Below are 26,925 nucleotides of genomic sequence, written 5' to 3' on the forward strand. Positions count from 1 at the left end.
GTGGAGTGAAAACGTCTCGCTTTAACCACCCATGTGTGTTTATAATGAAATAATTTTAAAAAGAAATGATGTAGCCATGTTAATTGCTGGGTTTGTATGTTTTACCAGGCTGGGACAATTTCTAAACACAGTAATCAAATTAATCACAGCAAGATTTTTCCGGTTCGGTAGAGAAGGAAAGCAGGCAAACAGGCCACACAACTAGCTCTTCCATGGACCATTATTGTTTTTTCTTTGTTTGTTTGGGTTTTGGTTTTTTTTTGTTTTTTTTGAGAGGGAGTCTCACTCTGTCACCCAGGCTGGAGTGCAGTGGCACCATCTTGGCTCACTGCAACCTCTGCCTCCCGGGTTCAAGAGTTCTCCTACCTTAGCCTCCTGAGTAACTGAGATTACAGGCACGCACCAGCACTCCCGGAAAATTTTGTGTTTTTAGTAGAGATGGGATTTCACCATGTTGGCCATGCTGGTCTCAAACTTCTGACCTCAAGTGATCCACTCGCCTCAGCCTCCCAAAGTGCTGGGACTACAGGCGTGAGCCACTGCACCTGGCCCCATGGATCATTATTGATCACCTACCATGCCAGACATTTTCTAGGGGTTAGGAATTTAGCAGGGACAACAGAGATAAACCTGTCTGCCCTATTGGAACTTTCATTCCAGTGGGGGAGACAGACAATAACAAAATAAATAAAGTATACAATATATTAGAAGGTGACATGTGCCGTGGAAAAAAGCAGCAGAAATGGGGCGGGGTATGTCCTTTAAAATGGGCCCATCAGGGTGGCACTTAGGTGACATTCAGGCAAAGATTAAGAGGTCAGGGGGAGGGGCACGCTAAGCAGAGGGAAAGGCCAGTGCGAGGGTCCAGGTGTGTTTGAAGAAGAGCAAGGAGACCAGTGTGTCTGGATGGCAGTGAGCCAGGGGCCAGGGTGGGAGGGTTGGGGGTAGGAAATGAGTCAGGGAGGGAAGGGGTGCTGAGCACCAAGGGCCTGCATCCAGTGGAATAATCTATGTGCTTTATTCTGAGTGAAATGTGAAGCCAACCCAAGGTTTCACAGAGGAACTACATGATCTGACTCACAGTTTTAAAAGATTCCCAGAATGAATCATTTGACAGCCTGTGTTAGTTTGGCCAAAACACCCAAGTCAAAAAAAAAAAAAAATGGCTTGCAGGCAAGGTCACCCCTAGGTGTAGTGGGGAGTCAGATGCAGATTCCTGTACGTGACACTAACACCACTACCCCTTAAAACCTCTGTGTTTTACTCTCAGGAATGTCAAAAGTTAAAATCAAGGGTGAAGGGGTTACAGGCTCTGGAACTATTTCCGCTCCAAGAGGCCCAAATTCCTCACCTTCCTTTTTTAAACTTCCCTGATTGAAGGAAGAAGGTGGAACTCGGGGGGTGGGTCAGGGGAGCTCAGGCTGGAATCTTCATGCTAAAGTCCTGCCAGGATGCTCCTGGTCACAGCAGACCTCACCCTAGAGGATCTTATGCTAAGATTGCCTGAGTTACCCTTCTCTTCTAAATGTTTGGTATTGATGCCTTTATTTATTTCATGGCCTGTGAGCAGGCATTTTTATAAAACCTGGGGCACTCTGTCTAACATGGGATGTTTGAATTATTTTAAAGTTTGAGAAACAGCCAGGGAGATGTGATTAGGATACAAAATGGACTCTCAGGTGTTTTTGATTTGTCACGAAGACAATAAAGCAACAGTTCTTGGACCAGACTTTTCCAACAAGTGGAAATAGGACAATGTTGGATGTCGTCAGTGAAGCAGAAGTATCCAAAGGCTTAGGGAGAACAGATTTATTGTAGGAGACCGGCTCACCCACTCCCCAACTGCATCCCCACAGAGGGTCCAGAGGCCACTTCCTTTCCCAAGGCTGCTGAGACACACTTGTGAGAGGAAGCCCAGCATCCTTGAGTAGCTCTGTAGTGGGCCAGAAGTGGCACTGGGCATGGCTGCCATTGGATAGGACTCTGACTGTAGTGGTGATGATGAGAGGGGCTGGCAGGGACCAAGAGGCACTATTTAATTGCCAAAGGCAAGATGGGTGTGGCTACCGTAAAGGTTATCAGAGCAGAAGTGGTCATCAGAATAGTATTGAGGAGAGCAAAAACCACCTGGTAACCATCAAGCAGGCTATCTGGAGCCAGAAGACTGCTTATTCAAGGAATTTAGAAGTAATTAGACCTCCCTATTATCTAAAGTCTGCACCTGGTTCCAGGCCTCTTTTCAACTTAAAATTTATAAGTAACTAGAATTTCCATACATCTCTAGAATCCATGCCTGCTGAAACTCATTGTGTAACTCCTGCTGACATTAAGGCACCAAAATGTCTACAAATGAAATCATTTATCATGCAAACTACCATTTAGCTCCCACTTTAAAGTCCATAAATACGCTTAAGGAAAAATCCGCAGGCTTACTCAGTCCTGTCTTTCTGAGGAGCCCTGCTGCACTCTTCTGCAGCATTCTTTCTTCTTAATAAAACTTTCCTTCTTCAAACCTATACTGTCATCAGTAAATTCTCTTATTAACCCGTGAGATGACCACTTTCCAATGCTAGGGCTCTGACACCTCGCCCAGCAAGTATGACCCACAGAAATCACTGTCTTGGCTGTTGATCATGATATTCCTTGAGCAGAAATAGATGGGCAGACTAAAGCAGTCTCACCTGTTGCATAGATGGAAAAGCTCTAGATCTGGCTAATGGAATCACCACAATAGTAGGTCCTAGCCCCTCACCCAATTCATAGATTTGAACCAGTTCACAGACTCAGCGCCTCTGGAAGAGAGGAGGACCAGTCTCCATAAGGAGATCCTGCCACATAGCCAACAATGTACACTGTCAGTTGTCCTCCCAACCTTCTGGCAAGGACCTGTGGCTGTTTATTAGGGTGACTGTTAATGAGGGAAGGAAATATAACCAGACTTTGGGGGAAGTCCTGGACACTGGAGACCCCAAACTGTGCTACTGTCACTACTGTCTGCCAGTTATGTGAACAGTGGAGTTTGGCTCTGGGTCTTCTCTTGGTTCTTCTCTTCTCTTGGACCTGGAGTGTTCTACAAATCTACCCTGGGTTATTTCTCCAGTTTCAGAAGCCAGAGTTGGAAAGGAAATGTCATCAGTGTGGGCAGAGGTCCCATACTGGTTAGAACCCTTTAGCCCATCATCTTTCAGTTTCCCAGGTGCTGGGTGCCCAGTGCTCAGGGTACTTCCCATACACAGATGGTCACACACAGACAGTGATGTCTGAGGGGCTGTGTGTGAAGAGGTCAACTCACTCTGGTTGTCTCGCTGCTTGCCCATAGGGCCTAGCATGCTACACAACTGAGGCTGAGGCAGGGACTCTGGTGTAGACCAGAGCAGGCAGCGAAGGGCAAGGAAGAGAAAACCAGTCTCAGTTCTGCCATCACTTCCACATGGCTTACTGGGCACATCCCTTTGTCTTTCTGAACTTTGGTTTACTCATCTCTAAGAAAAGAAGTCGAGTTTGAAGTCACTGATTCTTTGGCTGCATATTGGGGTCACTCAGGGAACTTAAAAAGGATGAATACTTAAGCCCTACGCTAGAGATTTTGATTTAATTGGTCTGGGGTGGGGGCCAAGCACTGATGTTTTTATATCTCCTCTGGTGATCCAAATATGCATTCAGGGGTGAGCCCTGCTGGCTGAAGTCTCCCCGAGCTTCGACGGGAGGAGTCTACAAGATACTCCTTCACTGAGAGAGAGAAAGAGAGTCTGACACATTTGAAGTTACAGTTACAAAGAGCCTTTGGAGGAGAAAAATCTGAAAACCTCTGTTTCTAAAATTAAAACCTGCCACCGTTGTTCTCTGTGGGAAAAATTTGACTGGTCAGAGCACAGGGAAGCTGGGTTGAGGAACGGTCCTGCTACGGTCTGGATGTTGGTATCTCTCCCAATTTATATGATGGAATCTAATAACCAATGTGATGGTATTGATAGGTGAGGCATATGGGAAGTGACTAAGTCGTAAGGGCTCCATCCTGGTGAATGGTATTAGTGCCCTTATAAAAGAGGCTTGAGCAAACCCCACTCCCCCTGCACTATGTGAGGACACACAGAAGGCACCACCTATGAGAAATAGGCCTTCACCACACACCAAATTTGCTGATGCCTTGATTTTGGACTTGCCAGCCCTGAGAACTATTAGCAATAAATTTCTATGATTTATAAATTACTCATCTTAAGGTATTTTGTTATAGAAGCCTAAGCAGACTAAGATAAGTCCAAATCAGTGTTTGGCTGCTTAAAGATTTGTTCATAGCATGTGCCTGTGTCCTAGACATAGGTCAAAATCTGCCCTTGGGTTTAATGTGCATCTTGCCATACCCCGATATTATATTATAGACTCAGAAAGATACCCATCCCTTCTGCTTACTGATGGATGCTCGAACTTCTGTGTCTTATTCCTGCCTTCATCTTTAGCTAGCCTTTGATAAATAGTTGTTCCTATTCTGGGAATGGTAGAATTGGTTCTGGCTTCTGGGCCTGACTTAAACACACAGTAGCTGTGTGCCCTTGAAGAGATACATTTTTCTCCCTCGCATCAATTTCCCCATCTGTTAAACCTCTGGCCCCACGGTGTCTTCTGGATAAAATGCTCTATGCTAATGTAATGTTATGAAACTCTGCTGATCCATCTGGAGTAGAAAGCTGAGCTGCCTTCCTGAAGCAAAATGGAGCCCAGACTTTTGCAAACTGATTATTCTCACAGGTACCAGAGGTGGATTTGTGGGGAGCATCTTTCCAACTTAGTCCACCCCAAAAGAACTGTCTCTTCTTTCAACCTAGCCCAGTCAACAATGAACCCAGCTTTGAAGCATTTGTAGCAAAGGCTGCTAGGTGGTGCTGTTTCCCCAGATTTGCAGGGAATCTGCGTTTCAGCAGATGGCTGTTGAAGAATTAACAATTAATGTCCACTGTATCAGCCAAAGCCGGCAGAAAATATGTTATACTCCAGAAACTACAGAGAGCTGAGATTGCTCAAAGACGTTCGGCTGTCAGCTTGGTCCTCTGCTGGCCAAAAATGTAATCCATCCTCACATTGGTCCCATAAATAAGGGACATTGATCACAAGGGTAAATAAGGAATATTATAATGAATTATTTGTATGCTTATTTTCTCAGTCTTATTGCATTTTATTCCGAAAGTTTTTCCTCATATTTTAATTAGAAAACAATCATTACTGGGCTAGAGGGTGATTATAAGGTAACCAATTCTGATGTGAGTTCACTTTGCGACTCCTTAAAAAAGGAAACCACCAGATGAAACACACGGGCGGCCTCTCCGAATCCGTATGGACGCTTGCAGGGTATCACAAACCGAGGCGTGAGGGCTGTGGTAGCAGGCAGATATCTTCTGTTTTCCTAACCTTTATTTTTCTACAACAAGGATGTTTGAGTCAAGAGCTTGAACACCGCAGATGTCTTTGTCTTCATCAAAAGGCAAAGACATCCTTTGTCACACAAAAGGAGAGTTAGGGAAGCCAGTAAAAGGGAAGGGCAAAGAGGTCGTGTGGCACATTCTCAGTGCTGCTTCTTGCATTTTTCCCCCTTAGTGTTTGCAACCTTCATTCCCACTATTTCCAGTCCTGCCTTGCTGGGTCCTGAAAGGTAAACTCCTTCTAATGATGACAGAGCACAATGGGAGGAGGGCACTGTAAGATTCTGCTCTCCTGCGTGGATCCTGACGACCTTCTTTGCTTGTAGATATGGCCACATTGTGGGTAGCCAGTGGTGCAGTGGCCGGGTTGATTAGCAGAACCACAGGATTCTCTTGTGGGCATTGGTCACACTCTGAAATATAAAACCTGTGCCTTCCGCAGTGTGCCCCTTCCCCTTACTTTTTGGTTCCCAACTTCTTCCTTGCCCAGAAATAGCAGTCTGTCAAGTTTAAGTTATTAACTGCTTCACCCTTCCTCTGCCACGCTGTTTGCTGCTCACTTTTGCAGGCTGGAGAGAAAAAGAATGAAACCTATGTATTTCCCTCAAGTTTCCCTCCTAGTTAAATTTTGCTTTTTGTGAATTCATGGTGCACATAGTTTAGATTTAGAAAAATATTCCCAGTGCCAACTCCTCTGGTGTGCATTGTTTTTTTAAAGCACACATTTTCAATTAACAGCATTAACAACTCAGAACCCAGGCTGGTGGAGAAGGGTGAGTAGGGGGCTGCCCACGGGGAAGCAGAGCATCTTCCCTCATGGTAGGGAAAGGCAAGGCCCCTTAACCCAAGGTGCCAATTACTATTTTAACCATCCTCCCCCACTGCCCAAGAGGCAGCTGGAGAGGAATCAGCACGCTGGGAGTTCCCAGAGTGTCTCGCTGGCTCCCCAAGGCTTCCAGGCATTTGCCCATCTGGTGAGGCCTCTGGAGCAGGGAGGCTAATTAGGCGTCATCTGGCCACCTGAGAAGGCTTGGCGGGCCTCCCCTGGCTTCCCCCTCCTCCAGGCAGGACTCCGCTCTGACAGCTGCGGATCTCTGGAGTTGGTTTGGTTTAGCAGCTGCCCTGGCTAATTATTGGATAGCAGGGTCCCCAGGTGGCTGGCTGCCTCAGACTGGAGGGGGTGGGGTGGGCAGAGAGAGCGTTGAGGAACAGAAAGGGGCAGGGAGGGGAACGATATGAGGTGTAGTGAGAGAGTGATCTGAGGAAGAAACAGAGCAGATGGATAAACATTCAATTCAAATCTCAGGGGCTGGAAGATGAAGGGGTTTCCTTACTCCTGGAGGGATTCGATCCCATAGGTGGGCCCCCCCATGAGAGAACACCAGTCCCTATGCACACACCTCCTGCCACACCATGATATTCTGGATTCATCCCCATTTCTTCCCTTTTAGCACCGTCCTCTGCCTAGACTTACTCCTTCAGTTCAGGAACTAATCGAGAGTTTTTCATTAAGAGAACATGGTCTTACAGTCCTAATTTGGGGTGGGGAGGGTGGGTGTGCAAAGCTTTAGAAAGACGATGTTGTATACAAAATTATTGTTTACTACTGTTGGAATTTGAGGCCTCCAGGCATGTAGGTATTTTAACCCTGCTGTCCCTAAACCATGACAAGTGCCCAGAGAGTTGAGCACTCATAGACAAGTCGGTATGCCCTCCACTTTTGGGGTATTTTCTCTTTGTCTTCTGGGCAGGCACCCCATGACATGGGACAAATAGGAAGAATTTGGGGATGAAATAAGAGGAAGCAGAATAAAATCTACAAGGGGCTGGATTGCAAAAGACGCTATTTCCAGGTCACTGAAATCCTGCTGTCAGTTTGAACCTTCACTTGCTAAGCACCTAGACTGAGACACTGAAACACTGAATTCCATAGTTTTCTCTTTTGTAATGTAGGATTATTTGAAGCGATAAGGTGGGGGTGGGAGGGGTACTCCCTGGACTGGATCAAAATGAACTCCAGTTTCATTTCTGGTCCTGTTATATCTGTGGTATGTTGCTTTGGATTAAGCCATCGCATTTCCTCTCCAGTCCAATGTTCCTGTCTTGACAATGAAAATGTGAGAATGCTTTCTTCAGTATGCCAGAACTTAACCGTTTTCTGAGAATATTAGAGGTTAGAATTTTATGTTTCTCTATTTTGTTGAACTGTACCCAAGAGGGAATGGCTTTCTCTGTCCCCCTTACCCCCAAACTGCCATTGTGAGACTCAAGGTCATTTTATACTGGGAAAGGAAAACTACTGGATGGAGAACAGCTGGTTTGAGACTCATCACATGTGCCCCAAACATCAGAAAGGTGGGAGCTCTGCAGATGTGCAATACTTGTTGACAGCTGTAGTAATAATTGGAAGGGTGGTTGGGATTTTCGTGATGGCAGGAAGATAATCTTGTTAAGGTTTTGACATCTTGTCTGGTTCCCTCACAACTGCCTAACCCATCCCTTGCAATTCCAAGGCTGAGACGCGAAGCCTTGGGCTGAGATAGAAGAATTCAGAGATTTGAATCCATCAAGCAAGATTCACAATGAGGAACAATTCTCTTCAGAGAACTAGAGCACTTTGATTCCATTAGCTAGAGACCGCAGTCATCTTTGTCCCCAACTCCCTAAAGCCCTCGGGGCGTAAATCCCAGACACAGAGAATGGACCTAGTGGGAGTAGAAAGGAAAGCAAATGAGGGGCTTCTTTATACTAACTGGTGTCAGCTTTCAGTGGGGTGTAAAATAGTAGAGATTGAATTTCTTCAGTTTGGGGATAAGAGTCATTGTTTTAAATTAGTCTGGGACCAAGATAGACCCCAGAGGATAAATGTTATGTTTTTCTGCAGGTCACTAAACATCCTAGCTTTGTGTTACAGCTCCAGTAGAAAATGGTCAAACCTCTCATTAAAGTCTATAGTTCTTCTGGGGAACTCTAAGGCCTGTGAGAGTTGATTTGATCCAGCTTGTCACTCCGGTAGGTTCCCCTCCAGCGTCTCTGAGGAATGGAAACCCATTGTTTACTTGACTACCCCTCAATAGAAGGAACCCAGTACATTCCATCGTGGGCAGTTCAAGTGCTTAGAGGACTGTTCCTTATTTGGAGCTGAAACCCCTTCCTTGAAACTTCTGCTCACTAATCCCATTTCTATCCTTTGGAGCTACACAGGATAAATGTAGTCCCCTTTTCAGATGAAAGCCCTTCAGATAGTTGAAGCCAGTTATCACGTTCTTTAAGTCTTCCTTTGTACAAAATGCACATTTCAAGTGTGAAAAGAAGCTATAAATACTCTCAATATTTCCAATAAAGGGAAATTAATATAAGGCAATTATATTAATTAATTAATAATAGTAATTAAAAAATTAATAAAGGCAAAAGTGAGAAAACCCAAAGATTAGTAAGTTCAGGAAGTGACTTCCATTCCTACAGCTGGAGAATGAATAAGAAGTGTCCTGTTGCCTGGAATCCCAGTGGGGTGGGGGTGGGGATCACCCAAAGCAGAGTGGCAACTGTGGCAGAGGTACCATGGACAGCGTTGGTATTGCCAAGGGGTATTGAGCTGCTGGTGCTGGAACATCTGAAGGGGCACTGCCTGGCTAATGCTGGGACCACCGTGGCTGCTGCTGGCATCACTAACATGCAGCATCTCAGCAGGTGAGGCTGGCACTGGCTCCAAGGAAGAGGTTTTCCATGCAGACGTGGAAACTGCCAAAAGACCTTGGACATGAGCTGCCACCTGCTGCTGGAAGGATGTGGAGAGAACATGGATTCAGGAAGAGAGCTGCTTCTTCCCTCCTCCCATATCCCAGTTTCTTGCCGTGCTTTCCATTGGCAGACCCTAACTGAAAACCACTGGCAAGAGACTTGCAGAAATTAACTTTCCAGAGTCCCAGGGCCTCTAGATTACAGAGAAGAGGACAGAAAAGAGGGAATGGGGCCTGAGACAAATACCTTCATAGTGTTCTTCCCAAAGTGTAAAACCAATCATTGAAAACTAGACTCTACATAAGACGGGAATAAAGCCAAGCGATGTAGCTAGCCTCACCCTTGCATTGACAGTAAAGTGTTATTAAAATCAAATACGTGTGGCATAAACACTGTTTGCAGTTACTGAGCTTGCAGTCAACAACATCCTTTATTTACATGAAGCAGGTGAGGCAAAACCTGTATTTTTGAAAATGAGTGTTTGACTGAAGTACAAGTCTCTAGTGGATATATTTGTGTATTATTTTTCTCTCTTTCCTGGCATACTGCCTCTTTCTTCTGGTAATGGTGCCCTTCTTTTTCCCTTGGGGAAATTGCCCTCTTCCATCCATGTGGCTGTCTCTCAGTCACATGACTCCAGGAGCCCTGATCACACGGGAGGGCACAAGAGACAAACTCTGAAACTTGAGTAGAAACACTGAGGGACAGATGGATGGTGGATCTGAAGCTGTATATGGCACTTCCCTGCAGATGCAGTCTTTGGGCTGTCTACTGACATCCTGAAGCTACTCTGATTCTTGGCATTCTCAGGATCTCGTTGTTCACTTTTTCTGTTGTTGCATTCACTGCACAGTCTTCTTCCTACAAAATCTTTTCTTGCTTTGGTTAGCCAGGGTCTATTTCTGTTGCTTGCACCAAAGAACCTGGAATGACATGTGGTCTACTTACTTATATTCCCTATGTGCGAGAAGACACCATCTGGCTTAGGCGAGAGCTATCAAATACTGACCCTCCAGCCAGCATACCACCTATTCCTCCATCTTTCTATCCTCACAAATATTAGAAGCATAATGAGTTATGGCCAACCTAGAAAGTAAACTTATGGTGATATGCTGGAGAGATTTGTCCTTATTGCAGTGGAGTTTTAAAATCTGTGATGCAGATAAATACATGGAAAAGGATTTTCCCGCAGTCATCTTGATGTGGTTATTTTGATTTGGTCATATCAAAATGGATGCCTCAAAATAGCTTATATTTTATATCAAAATATTTCTTAAAATGTATCATTTTTTATCCTCTAGTAATGGATATCTCAGAGCCCTGTCCCATTCCTGGGCTTGACCTGACTGCATTTCTAAAATAGCTCAGAAATGGAATAAAGATCAGGAATGAAGTTTGTGTGTAATTATGTTAATTGCTACTTTAAATAGTTTCTTAACATTAAGTTGTTTCTTAGGGCTGTCAACTTGTCTTCAAAATGACTGCATCAAAATATCATGTGTCTAATTTCTATATAGTCATATGAGTAATAAAAATGTGCCAAATATACGAGCTGTCTCTCCAGAGCAAGAAGAGCACCCCTCCATCACTGCACACTGCTTCCTAGGTGGACAGAATTGAATGTATAAATAGCCTATATCTCCAGATAGTCAACTAGTTAAGAAACTCTTCACTATCTAACCATCTTTCAATCTGTGTGTATCTATATTGTCCATAGGGATAGTTTGAGGATGACTTCTTGAAATTTCAACCCAGAAAACTGTGTTGACGTCCCATGGTAACTTCTCAACACGGAGACAAAGTTAGTTTGGTAAAGCTTATTTTATAAGAATTATGTTGGCACAAGTAATTTTGTTTAGTAGTTATCTTTTAAATATTAAAATATATTTAAATTTTTAAAATTTTGCTGGGCGTTGATATTTTACAACTTTATGTAATACAACCATTTCATGCTTTTTAAAAAAACTGGAGCATGTTCCTGTTCTCCCTAATCCTACAATTCTCCCTGCAGCTGCTCCACAGTCCACACCTTTCTTTGGTGGAGTAGGATGAAAGTCATTCACTTGGTTCTGTGGACTTGAATTCATTTAGAGTGGCTAGGTTTTTTCTTATTGTCTTCTTACCTATCTCAGGTTTCAATTTCCTACTAACCGTATTTGTTCTAGCCATCCCAGTTTGGAGATTGCTTTCCTTGATAGAGAAAGCAATATAGAAGTTGAATTGTCCTGTTTCTCTCTGTTTGCTTTCAATATGACACCATTTGCCCCTAAGCACTGGGTTATTCCATTCCTCATTCTTCTTTCTGCTCTGAAACCAGTGCAATGCCCTCTTTTAGTGCTCTTACACTGTCCTGTTAAGTCTCAGTGCAGTTTGGGCTCCATTTTTTCATAGTATCATTATGGCTAGTTTGTATTGCTTTGTTATATGTGCCTCCTTTCATTTTTTCGGGCATTTCTTAAAAAAAAAAAAATGAGATCATTAGAGATATCTTTGTAGAGCTTCTTCTTCTTCTTCTTCTTTTTTTTTTTTTAAAAAGCTTCGTTTTTTCCTTCATGATCAGTGTCATTTGTTATTATTCTGATTGAATTCTTTTCTGGGAACCTTCCTTCCTCTTTCAGACATTTTAACTTTTATAGTGTCAGGAGTCATACCCACCTTTTCTCTGAACTTTTAGAAACCATTTTTCCTAAGGCCTAGAGTTCATGTCTAATTGTGAGCAACACTTCTTTCTTCAGATGTTAGAAGTTCTAAAATAAAAAGCCAGGTTCAGTGGCTCACACCTGTAATCCCAGCACTTTGGGAGGCCAAGGCAGGCGGATCATGAGGTCAGGAGTTCGAGACCAGCTTGACCAACATAGGGAAACCCCATGTGTATTAAAAGTATAAATAAATTAGCCAGGCATGGTGGTACGTGCCTGAATCCCAGATACTCAGGAGGGTGAGGCAGGAGAATTGCTTAAATCCAGGAGGTGGAGGTTGAAGTGAGCCAAGATCACGCCACTGCACCCTAGCCTAGGTGACAGAGCAAGACTCCATCTAAAAAAAAATTTTTTTAAAAAAGAAGTTCTAAAATAATTATATTTTATCCAAGTGGATTTTTGACTATACTAGGCTGGTTGTGCCCACTGTGTTAATAGTAAGGTGATGAATTGTAGTGAGAGATCAGATCTGTGTTCAAATCTCTACAGACCTGCTGATGATTTTACTAAATCTACTTGATTTATCTGACTTGTCTAACAGGGTTTTAAAAAAACACAGTCAACTGTACAGCGTTTGCAGGGTTGCCATTGAAACTGTAAGGTATATGAAATGCCAATCGCTCCATAAATGGTAGCAATTATTATTACTGCCTTATGTTTTTGATATTTTGGGAAACGTTCTTGCCCTAACATTTGTACTAGTATATGTGTAGAAGTTGGTAATATAATGTGAATAAGTTAAAGCTACAAGAGAGACATTAGGGTTTAAGTATAAATATATTGTTGGCCAATACACACTGGGCAATGGCTGGAACATTCTGTGTTCCCATTTCTTTATAAAACAACCTGAATTCATGAGGTTGTCACAAAAATTTAAATGAGTAAATATATGGAGTTGCTTAGACCATCACTTGGCACATATCCAGCACTTCATTTGCTCTTATTATTAACATGCCAAGGACTTGAATGTATGAACATGGAGTTGAGAATGCCAGCAGCACCAGCATTTTTATGTATGTAAGTCAGGATATATAAAAGAACACTGAGAAAACCTTAGAGATAAATAAGCGTATGGAAAATGAGCGAAAGAAAATCACTGAAAAGTGTTGACCAAAAAGTATAAATTCATATCATACCATTGAGAAACATGGACATTTTGGAGGTGATGGATTTCGGGTCGTTATACTATAGAAGATTGGACCACAAAGGCAGCTAAGCATCAACCATCAATTTTTCGGTGAATCTTGCTGAATCATTGGAGCCATTGTCTGAGCTGCCTGTACACAAGCCCCTGTCCTTTTATGGAACCAGAGGTGTGCACCATTCTCTAAGATGGATTTTCATGTACATATGGATTGTGAAAGGAAAATAAATCTTGGGGCCCCCAAATTACCAAGCTAAAGGGAAAGTCAAGCTGGGAACTGCTTAGGGCAAACCTGCCTCTCATTCTATTCAAAGTCATCCCTCTGCTCAGTGAGCTAGATGCATATCTGATTGCCTCATTTGGAAAGGCCAATCGAAAACTCAAAAGAATGCAGTCATTTGTCTCTCATCTACCTGTGACCTGGAAACCTCCTCCCTGCTTTGAATTGTCTCACCTTTCTGGACAGAACCAATGTACATCTTACATATATTGATTGATGTCTTATGTCTCCCCAAAATGTATAAAACCAAGCTCTGTCCTGACCACTTTCGGCACATGTTGTCAGGATTTCCCGAGGTTATGTCATGGGCATGCACTCTCAACCTTGGCAAAATAAAATTTTTAAATTAACTGAGACTGTCTCAGATATTTGGGGTTCACATTTGGTAACAACAGGGATTCTGAGTAGAGATGGCCCTGACATTTGACGAATCTTCTACTGATGCTTGGTACCAACATGAGCTAACTTTATGGCTCAAACCAATAGGATAATTTACTGAGGGCTGAGAGCACATCCCTCCAGAGAATCCCTAAGCTCCCCAAATTTGGTTGAGATCTAAAATTTATTTTGCTGTACAATTCCTCTTTTATTTTGGAGTTTTACTTGCTTCCAACACAAGAAAGGGAAGTTTTTCCTGCTTCCATGATGATAGAAGGCAGGTAACTCCTTTTCCTTTATGAAGTTTGAGCTAACTTCTAACAGAGAGGATGAGTTGTTTTTTTCCTGCTTCTAGGATGATAGAGAATAGTCTTCAGCTTGACACCAATCCCTTCCTGAATTGGGGTTTGTCTTGGCTAAAGTAACTGAACTGGGGTTTGTCTTGGCTGACTTTAAGATTAAAAACCAGCTGATCTTATTTTCTCCTTACTATTAGAATGCTCAGTAATCATACAAGTTGTGCAATCATTTGTTTGTTTTGCTTAACTGGTTCTTTTTGTTGTTTATTTGTGTCTGTTTTTGTTGTTTCAGTCTTTTTCCCGTTGGATTTCATCAACTCTATCCAACTTGATCAAATTGAAGGGAAGTTCCAAATTATGGGGAGCAAGGCCTCTGAACTGGCTAAATTCCCACATACACAACAAAGGTGGTGTGGTGAGGGGAGAAAATGGCCAGCAAAAGGAAAAAAAAAAAAAAAACAAAGAGGAAATATTTTTTATTGTGACTACTTAAGGGGCTTTATTTACATAACAAGGCCACCTGTTTGCTAGCTTGGCCTAACTGAAAAAGCAATGACTGTCGCCCCATGCTGCAGTTTCATGGCTAAGGTTCTGCCGTCTTTTTTTTCACCACAACAACCTGGTTTTGGTTCCTAAATCAAGCCTTTCTAGTTTGATACTTGGTACTTCTGAAATAGCAGCAGTTTGTCCTAGCTGAAATATAGTAACAAGATTTAAAAAGATTTGTTTAAAGGAGCTCAATGGTTAAAAGTCAGCTTAATTTAAAGCTAACACCCAAGATGTGCATGTGTATGTGTGTGTGCTTGTATATAAAAGGCCTTCATGTGTATTTTTTTTCTCGCCTAGGACCTTGTCCTGTTTTGAGCAAAAGTTTTTTCTTTTTAGTTGACAGAATTCTGTTTTTTTCATTTACTTATCCTGTCTCTCCTTTCTCTTGCATCCTCTGCTGCATGAAGGACCTAAAATAGTTTATAATAGCCTGGAATTCCTTAAAGAAAACAGAGAAGGCGCCAGGCTCCCTTTTGGGGAGAAAACTCTGTTTTTCCTTATGGAACCCCAAGAGTATAGACAAGCTTGTCTCAACTCTTAAACTGTTTGCTTTTGTATTGTGTTACATGACCTTTTTTTTGACTAAAATGTTATTCCAACAAAGACTATTCTTGGGTTTTTAAGGAAAAGTGTAGTTTTGACACTTAGAAATGTCTTTGTGCACTGTGAAAGCAACACATGGTCTACTCTCATGCTAATTTTCCCTCTTTAGAGACCCAGGATTCAGTGTGGGCTCTACCCAGAGCCCAGAGATCTGGTTAAAATGTAGGTAGTCCCTATCTAAATAAAATTGGTCTCCTTATACAATGCTATGATAGATTTCTATAATTTTATGTTTAATTGACATCCATCTTTAATCTCCTTCTAGCACCACGAGACTTTTTCTCTTTGTACCTTGAGATGTAAATTTTGCTATCTGATTTTTCATCTAAGAGTTGTTTGCTTCAGTATGCAGATTTAGGGCCATATAGCTGACAACTGCCAGGGTAATGAAACAGGTTATTAAGAGTTTGCAAGTCTAAGATAGGAAAAGAAAGGAGGTCTTATGAATCTATAAGATGCACTTCTATCAGTATGCTTAATATATCTATATATTTATGTGTTGTGTACACAGTGTTTCACTACTAAAATATATATAAAATAGCTCTAATTAATTAGCTTAAAGAAAAATAAAAGCATTTAAATCAAATACTTTATCAAAAAAAAGGAAATACTAGTCAAATACTTTTTCAAGTTTATGTGACTAAGTAAACACTTTAATAAATAAGATAGCTTTAAAATTATCAGCCAAGTAATATTAGAAATGTCTTCATTGCCAGCATACATTTTTGTATTTATTTATTGGTCAAGCAATTTCACACTTATCCCTGCCAAATACTGCAAGGTGTCAAAATTTGACATAGCAGTTACAAAACTGTAAACCCAGCCCAAACCAGAAGGATCTTTGCTTGTGTAATTTTTAATAAATAAGACAATAGTATTGGCCTAATGAAAACAGCTAAATCTTGAATTGTTTAGTAAAATAACCATAACTTCTAATCTTGTGGCTTTAGACAGTCTAGTCCTCGGGCAGGAAGGGGGTTTGTTTTGGGAAAGGACTGTTATCATCTTTGTTATCAGCTTACATATAAATTAAGTTTTTCCTAAAGTTAGTTCATTATTTGGTTACTTTCCAATAAAATATATTGTAGCAAAACATTCTTTTTTTAAAAAAGCATCCTTTTGAAGAAGGTGCATGATTTTTGCCTAATTCAAAGCTTATTTAAAAGTTATATATAAAACAAGGTAAAAGGAACCAAAAAATAAGAAAGATGTAAAGAAAGTTATAGAAGTAAAGAGGTAGATTTTGTCGAGAAAGCTTGAAGAGAAATAATTTTATATAAGAAAGAATCTTGTAGGGTAAATTTAGCCCTAGAATAAAACGACTGATTATTTAAGAAAGAGAGATGTTCAGGACAAACCAGAAAGTCAAAGCATGTCATGAATGGTCTGTGTAAGTCACAATAGGAGGATTTATTTTTTTAAAACAACAAACACTTTTATATGATCAGGTTGTCTATAATTAAAGGGAAATTATAATGGTCTTTCTAGAGATTGGGTTTGATGTTTAAAAAAAACACTTACACGCTAAAGAATTGATTAAAACAATGAAATTTTCTTAAGGTGTTGATTTAACAAACTGTGAGATTTTAATTTTTTTAACCCAAAGTTCAACTTTTATTGCATCTCACTGTTTTCAGTTTTTTCTCCCCTTTTAAAAGGTGCAAAATAGTAATGCTCTCCTTCAACTCATTTCCAGCTCATGTAAGTTTTTTTCCTCAGGTTCTGTTTGTTGTGGCCTGATGCTAACAAAGTTTTCTTAAAGCTCTAAAGGAAATGTTGTCTTCCAACATAATATTCTGTGCACTGCAGAAAACATTTTCTTTTGCCTTTTGTTAACTGGCCTAACAGATTTTGCATTTTATTGAAATCATTCCTATGCCATTATTATTAAATTTTAGTTTACTTAGAAATCAACTGAGATTAAAAATTTTATTTTTATTTATTTTTTGAGATGGAATCTCATTCTGTTGTCCAGGCTGGAGTGCAATGGCAAGATCTTGGCTCACTGCAACCTCTGCCTCCTGGGTTCAAGTGATTCTCCTGCCTTAGCCTCTACAGTAACTGGGATTACAGATACGCCCCACCACACCGGCTAGTTTTTGTATTTTTAGTAGAGACAGGGTTTCACCATGTTGGCCACTTAGGTCTCAAACTCCTGACCTCATGTGATCTGCTTGCCTAGGCCTCCCAAAGTGCTAAGATTACAGGTGTGGGCCACCACACCCAGCCAAGACACTTTTTTCTTTTAAATTAAGGTTATTACACTGTATATCTTTCTGTATGTGCTTTTAAAGTTTTTGTGACATTGAGTTACAAGGCTTCGACTCCTGGGTCTAAAAACGACACCAAGTCCTGCAAAATCTTAAAAACTGACAGCAACTAATGCTTCATCTTTAGGCCTGATAGAAGATACCAATCAAAATAAAATGTGTTCCTGAGACATGGGGTCAGATATTAAAGCTATTTCAACTCCTTGAGGCCCAGGGAATACTATGGAAGAGGTGGGCATGTGAGATTGTAAGGGTCGATATTGAGAGACAAAATAAGTTCTGATTCTCTATAAATTAATCATTAATGTCAAAGGCACACTGATGTAAGACCAGCATATGGGTCCCTGTGGCAGATTAACAAGGTTTTCTTAAAGCACTAACTGACTCCTTAGCAAAGGTTTTAAGGTTATAAAAGGCCTAGGGAAGTTATATCTTATGGTTAAGATTAAAATTTTATAGATTATTTATAATATTCTGAAAAACAAATTTAATTGGCTTAATGCTGTTTTATCAGGGCTTATTGTTTGGAAATTTGTCTCTTCTCTGAAAGGATGAAAGTTTTCACCTTTTTTTAGAAATCCCTGAGTTATCACTTTGGTTAAATGAATGACTTATTTGACAATGACCTTTGATCCTATTTTGTGGTATCAAGTGTTTTATACCTTTGATATTCGATAAACTTTCCAAAATCAAATTATAAATTATGTATCTTTCACACCTAGTTAATTCTTTAAAATATCAGGTTCTTTAAAATCCAAAAATGACATATTTGGCTTATTTGGTATAAAAATTATACAAGAAGTATTGTCAAATAGGAAATGGTGTTTAGCTTTCTTTGGGCTGTATTTGTATAAATATGTTATTGGTATGTGTTCCAAAATTATGGGAAACTCCTATAATTGTCATATGACTTAGTATATATTATCAGCAATAATTATAATTGTTGTATAACATAACACATGTTAAATTATTGTGTACCACAGAGGTAAGAAATTACCTTGTCAAATGTGTCTTTGGCTATAGCTGCCCTAAAACTTTTTGTCATCCATGGACAATTGTTGTCTCGTTTTGGTCCTCTTTAGACAGTGGTTTTTTAATCAGCTATAAAATTCTAATAGGTGTTCTTGAATGCAAATCTCCGATAACTTTGGAGATTCTGACAGCAGAATAGAGGGAAAACTTTCTGTCATCATGGAGAGCCGAAATATTCATGAATATCAAGCAGAACAGGAGTTAACTGCATAAACCGAACTAATAGAAGACTGAAGAAATCCTTTTGACTTTTTGCTTAAAATGTGGCTGATCCTTTTTTTCATTTTTCAGAGTCAAGGAAACTTTTCTTTTGAGGTATTGACAGGTTTTAACAATTAGGTACACTGTACTTCTATGAACAAAATTTGGAGCTTATTTGTTTCTCTCTACCAGAATTTGGAAACTGTGTGAGTATTCTTAACTTATGGAAATATAGTTATTTACATAAGTGCAATAAGAATCTGTTTTCATTTGTAACAGACACAATTAGAGAAACTAATTATTTTACCAAGGCTTTCACTGGAATAGTGTGCTTTCCTTTAAGGAATCAAACTTTACTTAAAGAGTCAATAAAAGCCCCTTGGGAAAACTGGCCTCATACCTTTTTTTCCTTGTCCTGGTACAGGGTTCCTGACACAGGATAAGTAAAGAATGTTGCTTTCTGACAGGCCAAGGAGACCCAAGTCATCTTGGGACCTCAAGAAGAGAGGAATTCACCCAACTCATAAGTATTTGATGGTACAAATCCACAATTGGGCTCAGCTTTAAAATAGTCTCATCTGAGACTCCTTCTATGGAACAAAGTTCCACCAAAACCAATTTAAAAAGCCCATGTGAAAAGTAATTATTCTTGCTGCACTTTATAGAAGTAATCTGGCCACGTATAATAAAGCAAATTGGTACTGCCATAATTTTACTTTAAAATGGGAAATCAGAGAGAAAAAATTATGTTTCAAAACTACAGTATACCTTTTGTTGATTCTAGTCTCACCTAATGTTTTTCAATTTTTATTATTTTTCTACAGTTTGGATTGAACTCCAATTTTACCTGGCTACAAGTCTCCAAAATAATGTTTTCAATTTTTTTCTGCTTTTTTCTTCTTTTCCTGTTGCAGGAAGTCAAGGACCCCCGAATGGAGGGACCAGCTGAAGCCGCAGCAGAAGAACATAAATTGTGAAGATTTCATGGACATTTATTAGTTCCCAAAATTAATACTTTTATAATTTCTTATGCCTGTGTACTGTAATCTCTGAACATAAATTGTGAAGATTTAATGGACACTTATCACTTCCCCAGTGAATATCCTTGTGATTTTCTATGCCTGTCTTTACTTTAATCTCTTAATCCCATCATCTTCTTCATAAGCTGAGGAAGATGAATGTCGCTTCAGGACCCTGTGATTGTGTCAACTGCACAAATTGTGTCAACTGCCCAAAAAGAACAGGATAACAGTAATGTTCAGGAAACAAGAGAGGTAACTTTGAACTGGCCGCCAGTGAGCCGGACAGAACAGAGCTATATTTCTCCTCTTTCAAAAGCAAATAGGAGAAATATTGCTGAATTCTTTTTCTTGCAAGGAACATCCCTGAGAAAGAGAATGCACCCTGATGGTAGGCTTATGTCTATAAGGCCCCTTTAAGGTGTGCTGCCTTTAATGGTTGAAGCCGAAGGGATGAAATAAGCCCCATCTTGTGTAGTGCTCCCAGGCTTATTAGGTGGAGGAAATTCCCGCCTAATAAATTTTGGTCAGACAGGTTGTCTGCTCCCAAACCCTGTTTCCTGATAAGATGTTATCAATGACAACGTGTGCCCGAAACTTCATTACAATTTGAATTTCACGTCATGGAGTGGTCCTGTGATCTCGCCCTGCCTCCATTTGCTTTGGAATATTTTGTTACCTTGTAAAGTATATGATCTCTGTGACCCACACCCTATTCGTGCACTCCCTCCCCTTTAGAAAATTGCTGATAAAAAACTTGCTGGTTTTACGGCTCAGGGAACATCATGGATCCTGCCGACATGTGATGTCTCCTCTGGACACCCAGCTTTAAATTTCTCTCTCTTGTGCTCCTTCCCTTTATTTCTCAACCCAGCCAAGACACTTAGGAAATAGAAAAGAACCCACGGTAAACATCGGGAGTGGGTTCTCCCGATATTTTCCTTTTCCCCCCAATTTTTCCTAATTTGAAATCACTGAAAACTAAGTTGTGTTTTCTTAAAGCCCTGTGAACTGACACTAGACAACTTAAGCTTCAGAAGAAAATAATAGCAACCTATTTACATACATAAGCCAACTCTCATTCTTGCCTACTGATGTATGGATTTCAGAGTAATGTGGCCTATATCGATTTTCCAGGATTATTCTTTTGTTTGTTGTTGTTTATCGACCTTCCCCTGCTTATTTTCTCTTCATAAGACATAAGGCTTCACAACCTGCTAAAAATGAGTTTTCCTAATAACTTGGGACCCACCTGTCCAGGAAAAAACTGTCCTAACCATGAGAGATCAGATGAAACCTGAGACCAGAGACTCCTTTTCTTCTTAAATTCTTTCTCCAAAAGATTGTAAAAAGAAAAGGGGAAAAACATGAACAAGGAAAATAAATCTTGGGGCCTCCAACTCATTAAGCTAAAGGGAAAAGTCAAGCTGGGAACTGCTTAGGGCAAACCTTCCTCCCATTCTACTCAAAGTTACCCCTCTGCTCTCTGAGATAGATGCATATCTGATTGTCTCTTTCAGAAAGGTTAATCAGAAACTCAAAAGAATGCAACCATTTGTCTCTCACCTACCTGTGACCTGGAAGCCCCCTCCTTGCTTTGAGTTATCCCACCTTCTGGACAGAACCAACATACATCTTACATGTATTGGCTGATGTCTCATGTCTGCCTAAAATGTATAAAACCAAGCTATGCCCTGACCACCTTGGGCACGTGTCATCAAGACCTCCTGAGGCTGTGTCACAAACTTTCTAAATTGGCAAAACAAACTTTCTAAATTAACTGAGATCTGTCTCATATTTGGGGCTCACAGGGTAGGCATTTATACATATTTATAAATCTTTCTCTTCTCTTTTTTTTTTTTTTGGTAAGTCAATCCAGCTTTGAAAGTGTAGGACCTCAAAGATTAAAGTGTGATTAAAGTTAGGGAATGTAACAAACAAGAGACCCTTGATTTAAGAGAGGCCCTTAAAACAAGGTCAGCTCCCTTCAGGACTATTTCCTGGACTCTAAGAAAAAAACACTGCTCAGGGTTGGAATAAACGTGATTTCAAATGGGAGAACACCTCTCCAGGGAACATAGTTGTTTGCCAGAGGGAAAGATCTGTTAAATAGATATTCCTCCTCCTTCGGTTTCAGGTAGCTTACTCAAAAACTGATAATCTGATGACCTTTACTTTCACAACATAATAATTTGTGCACCTCAGTGCATACCAAGTCCTTTGTCACATATAATCTTTCTAGATTTCCCTTGGCCCTGTCAATGTGGTATACTAACCCAGGTTCCCCAAACTCTCAACCACGCCAATTTGTCAACATGGACTATAGTTAGAAGAAGCCCATCAGTGCTGGACTATCAGGGTCTAAATCCTGCCTCTTCCATTTCCTACCTGTTCTGTCTTGGCCAAGTTGATGTCATTTTAAAACGTGGATGGTAATAATTGCAATCCATTAATTTTTTTTGAGGATTAAGTGAATTAATACAGTACCTGGCAGATAATAAGTGCTCAATGAAATTAGCTATTATTTATCAAAGACTGTCAAGGAATTGAGGTTTAAGAACTGAGAAACTTTTCTGTGTTCAAGAATTCCATTTTCTGCCTTCCATAAATATTCTTGCATATCAAAAGTAATATTTGAGGTTAACTTTTAGAATATTTTAGTCTATTTAAACCCAGGTTCTATATAAGGTTGAGTCAATTCAGGATTCTGCTGGGTTTTAGAGCTGACTCAAAACACCATTTCCCCTTGGAAGCCTCTCTGGCTATTCCAGATTGTGTGACGAGGTCCTGTTCTGGTTGCCCATTGCCCATTGGCCTAAGCTTTACAAGTTGCCAGTTCATTTACATGATATTTTGTATTTCTTTCTCTTCGTTGCATCTGAATAAATCTTTTATTCTAGATTATTGAAGGCAATATATACTCAGATTGGTTTTTTAAAAAACAATGAGTGAATTTATTTCTCTGTGTAATCCAAGGTTGGCATATAAATGGAAGATTGTGTGGTGTGAGTTTAAAAAATGTCTAAGTGTTGAGTCAACTTGCCTGCATTTTGTGCTTGGGTCCTTTCCTTATTTGCTCTACAATCCTGTACAGGTTCTCTAAACTCTCTGAACCTTGATTTCTTCATCAATAATATGAGAATCATTGAGAGGCATTAAGTGGTATAAAGTACATGCAGAATTGCCTGAGCCAAAGGAGGTACTATCCCTTCTTTCTGTCAGTCAGACACTCTAAGCTCCATCCACCCCTTTGGGTCCTTAATCAATTGACAGAATGACCTAGTGATCAGTTTGTTTCTGATACCTTTTTGAACTGGCCTTGAAATTTGGTTGGATTCTTTTTTTTGTTTTTTTTTCTTTTTTTTTTTTTTTTTTTTTGTCTGTCAGAGTCTCGCTTTGTCACCAGGCTGGAGTGCAGTGGCATGATCTTGGCTCACTGCAACCTCTGCTTCCTGTGTTCAAGTGATTCTCCTGCCTCCGCCTCCCAAGTAGCTGGGGCTACAATCATATGCCACCATGTCCAACTAATTTTTGCATTTTTAGTAGAGACAGGATGTTGGCCAGGATGGTCTTGATCTCTTGATCTAGTGATCTGCCTGCCTTGGCCTCCCAAAACGTTGGGATTACAAGTGTGAGCCACCCCACCTAGTCTGGTTAGATTCTTAAGATCTTCTTTTCCTTTTTTGAATTTCAACTTTTATTTCAGATTTGGTGGATACATGTGCAGGTTTGTTACATAGGTGTCTTGCATGATGCTAGGGTTTGGGATACAATTGATCCTGTAACCAGGTAGTGAGCATAGCATCCAACAGATATTTTTTTAATTCTTGCCCTTCTCCCTGTCTCCCAGTAGTGCCTGGTGTCTATTGTTACCATATTTATGCCCATGAGTACCCAATATTTAGTTCCCACTTATAAGTGAGAACATGGTGTGTGTATGTGTGTGTGTGTGTATATATATATATATATATGTATATATATCCTCATCTGTTCTATCAGAAAACATCTCTGAGCAGGGATTCTTCACCTTGGGCACACACACAGACTTCAGGCTTCTGTGAGCTCCCCAGATTTGAAGCCAAATCACATACCTATGCATTTCTTCAGGGGAGAAGCTGACCTATAGCTTTCATTTTATGTATATACCTGAACCCTCTTTCCCACTTTCCCTCTCAACAAAAAACAAACCAAAACAAACCAAAATGAAAACCTTAAGAACCATATCTCCATGCTCCAGGCCAATTTCCGCCGCAGCCATCAGGGTCTATCTTTCTATAATGACCATCTGGATGGAGCTGTGCCAACTACTAGCCTATCCCTTCATGGACCAATATCGCCCAACAATCTCATCAGTTTTTATTGTCAACATGTGGTTCTTCTTTGCCAGACACAGCTGTATGTCATGGACAGGCGCAGAACATGCAGACATGGCTCATCCAGGCTATCTTCAACTGTTCTTCCAGCTGACTTAGGCTCCTGCTAAGCACAGGTCTTGGAGAAACCCTGCTATGGGCCCTGTGTGGGCCCTACTAGGTGTCCAAAGATGGCAGTTAATCAGGCCTTCTCTGGTTGAAAGTTTTCTGCCAAGATTCCCATCAGGAGTTCTATTTTGCATGGGGAGTTCATGGAACGTCTTCACAGGGGTCCAAACCATCTTTCTTGGGGAAGGTCTGAGCCCTTTTCACAGCTTGGTTATTCTCCCTCTGAGAAACATGGCCATACTGCAGCCCCTTTGGGCACTGAGCCTAATCCACGGTAGGATTTTCCTTCCTTCTTAGCAGGGAGAACAGTCCAAGCCATGCCTGATTCTTTATTTATGAAGATCCTGTTTCTCCTCTAATGTGCTTCTACACTGTCCCAGGCTTTGGAATGTTTATAAATGGCTCAGTGCATTTGCTGACAATGCCTTCATGCATGTGTTCTTCCTCTCGGCAGACCCTCTCTGTCACAGCCTTAGACCCAACTAGTTTCATGTTGCATGGTACTTGTGGGGAGGGCAGTAGGAGACTGGTGTAGCCAAGTGACTCTATCTGATGGCCCCTGTGATCTCTGAGCTCACCCAAGTCTTCACTTCCATAGTTCTTTTTTGTCTTTCAGTCCCATGACGAAAGCTTTCCTGGAGAAGTCCTGCTTTGATACCTGCCCTGCTGACGTCTACTCTGTTGGTAAAAATGACACTCTGAGTCTGGAGATAGGGAAGTGCCTTTTGTATTCATGCCCATCCCTCTAACTGCTCTGTTCTCCTGCCTAGTTGCTTACTCAATATGAGGTGCTTAGCACTGCTAGGCTCTGGAAGAGAGCAGGAAAATATGGCAATATAAAATGCTAACAACAGCAGATGGCAGGAAAAGTTTCCTTTAGATTCAGATGAGCAGCTGTTTTTTCCTGGTGGGCTTTTATTATTAAATTTATTTTCATCATTTGGCTAGATAAGCCTATCTTTGTACTTACTTATGATGTGCCAGAATCATCTTGCTTTTAATATTTGAAACAAAGAGCTGTATATCATACCAGTCATAAATACATCTACATGGCCCCATGTGTAATCGTCAACTCAGTTACATGGATTGTAGCCTTTGTGTTTGGAGGGAATGAATGCTCACTTTATCCTAAGGAGTTGATAGAAGACTGAAAGCTTGGAAACTTACAAGAAATAATCACTTATATGGCTTTTCTTCAGGGGCCAAAAAATACTGGATCTTTAATTAATTGATTTCAAACGTATTATATTTATCTTAGGCCTGGAGGTCCTGGATCTAAGCCATAGTTTACAAATATTCAAAGCTAGCACTCTTATCTTAATGCCATCACTTCTACCCTTGTGGATTTTTAATTTGTTATTTCTAACTTTCAGTAAGAGGAAGCAAAGGTCAGCAGGTTCTTTGGAAGTTAAATTTAAAAGATTATTACACTTTAAACCTGCCCTCCTGCCCCCCAAGGAAGAATTCTTCACCCCCATGTTAGCAGCAGCAGCAGCATCTCCATTATTGCTCATCTTCCTTCTCTGTAGCTCTTGCCATCAATGTTGATTAATTTCATAAGTAGCAGAAACGGCATAATACAATATATTTCTGACAATTCCAGACCAGGAATCCTAGACTCACAAAATTCCAAGGATACAAAGGAACACCAGGGGGTCATCTAACCCTATCCTCTACTTTCCAGGAAAGAAATGTTCAAACCATACAGAAAGAATTTATTTTCTAGCAAAATATCCTTTGTGATGAGAGGGGTAGTGAAAGAATAATGGACATCAACAGGAAGTTAAAATGAAATGGTTCTTCTCTTTTCACAGGATCTCTAGTTAGTAGTAAAGGACCATGAGTGCTGGGGAAAAGGGCCATCATAGATAATTTTGTGAACCCAGTGGTAATCTTTCTATTGAAGAGAGATGTGCCGTGAACCTGATTATTTTTCAAAGAACTGTCATTTTCCCAAGAGCTGGCATTTTCAGCCTCTTGAAGAGCACCAACCACTGTTATCACAGCTCAAACTTGAGCAATCAATCAGGGGTTTGAAACATTAAACTGGAATATATAATTTCAACAGGAATAATTTTAGCAAAATTCATCCTGCACTGAAACTGCTTTAGCCCAGCTTCAACAAGGGGACCATTGCCTGCTTTTCTTGGCACTGACAGCCCCTCCCTGCACTCACCCCACCTCCTCTACAGCCAGAGGAAAGGACACAGCAGGCCATGGATTTGTAATAAGATTTGGAGGGGCTGAGCTTGGCTGATTTACTAGGAGGTAGGTTGATGCCTAGGATGATGCCCACTGGGAAGCTGCAGGTTGTGAGTAGTGGGGTAACAGCCTGAAATGTGCCATCATATGTCTTCCCATACATCTGCCCACAGGAGAATTTTTCTTCCACAGATAACACTTTGACATTCTGTTGGAAGGTAAAGCAAGTGTTTATGAGCATTTTACAATGTCAGGATTTTTACTAGTCAATCTACAAATACGTAGCATTTTGCCTCTTTGCTCTTCCCTCTCCTGCTTGCACACTATGTTCCTGATGACTTTTCCTTTCTCTGGCAAGGGGCTACCAAAGAAGCTGGCCTAGTCCCTCCCAATCCTCCAAAAACACCAGATTAAACAGGTAGCTGCAATCAGACTTAGTCAAGCCAAATAACTTGCTTAATTGGTGATTTCTACTGATGTCAGTGGTGGTGGTGATAAGGATGATATTGGGAATAATGACAAAGGTCATGGGTTTGAAGGAAGAGTGGTGTTTTTGCTGGTTTTAAAGTTTCTACACACTTAATTACAATTTAGGATTTTCATACCCAGAGTG

At 40.6% G+C, this 26,925-nt stretch overlaps 1 pseudogene; it reads right to left on the bottom strand.

Moving 5' to 3' along the window:
* LOC110741761 overlaps positions 1-26,475 on the bottom strand; it is a 34,875-nt pseudogene extending 8,400 nt beyond the window's left edge.
* Between the last annotated feature and the right edge of the window lie 450 nt (positions 26,476-26,925).

Source organism: Papio anubis, chromosome 19 (assembly GCF_008728515.1).
Source record: "Papio anubis isolate 15944 chromosome 19, Panubis1.0, whole genome shotgun sequence".
In the NCBI taxonomy this organism is placed as follows: Eukaryota; Metazoa; Chordata; class Mammalia; order Primates; family Cercopithecidae; genus Papio; species Papio anubis.